Consider the following 642-nt stretch of genomic DNA (forward strand, 5'->3'; position numbering starts at 1 on the left):
CTTAATCCTTGGACACGTCCACCAAAGGTGAAAGAATGTACCTTCATTTTCTTTACATTTCCAGCACTTATTATCGGGCAAATGATAAATTTTTGCAAGCTTGACTGGTGTCATGTACCACCTGTATACCATTTTCATTATATTCTCTCTTAAGGCATTACATGCCGTAAATTTCATACCTGTGGTCCACAACTGTTCCCAGTCAGCAAACATCTTGTGCCCATTTGGTCATAGCAGATTTCACCGTTTCATCCTGAGTATTCCATTTCAACAACAAGTTATACATTCTTGATAATATCTTAGTTTTGGGTTCTAGCAGTTCTGTTTCCAGTTTTGATTTTTCCACCTGGAAGCCATTTTTTTTGTCCAGATTGTAGGCCTCCCTTATTTGAAAATAATGAAGCCAATCTCGCACTTTATCTTTTAGTTTCTCAAAACTCTGCAGTTTCAGTTTGTCACCCTCCTGTTCCAGAATCTCCCAATATTTTGGCCAATTGGCCTCCATATTGAGTTTTTTCAGAGCCTTCGCTTCCATAGGTGACACAGTACTAGATTTAAATAAGACAAACATAGCTTGTTGCCATATGAACATTGTGTGACACGCTATCTTCTCAGTTCTTAATTCCATAGTGGGCGTACCTC

This window comes from Podarcis erhardii (assembly GCF_964252035.2).
Source record: "Podarcis erhardii genome assembly, chromosome: 8".
NCBI lineage: Eukaryota > Metazoa > Chordata > Lepidosauria > Squamata > Lacertidae > Podarcis > Podarcis erhardii.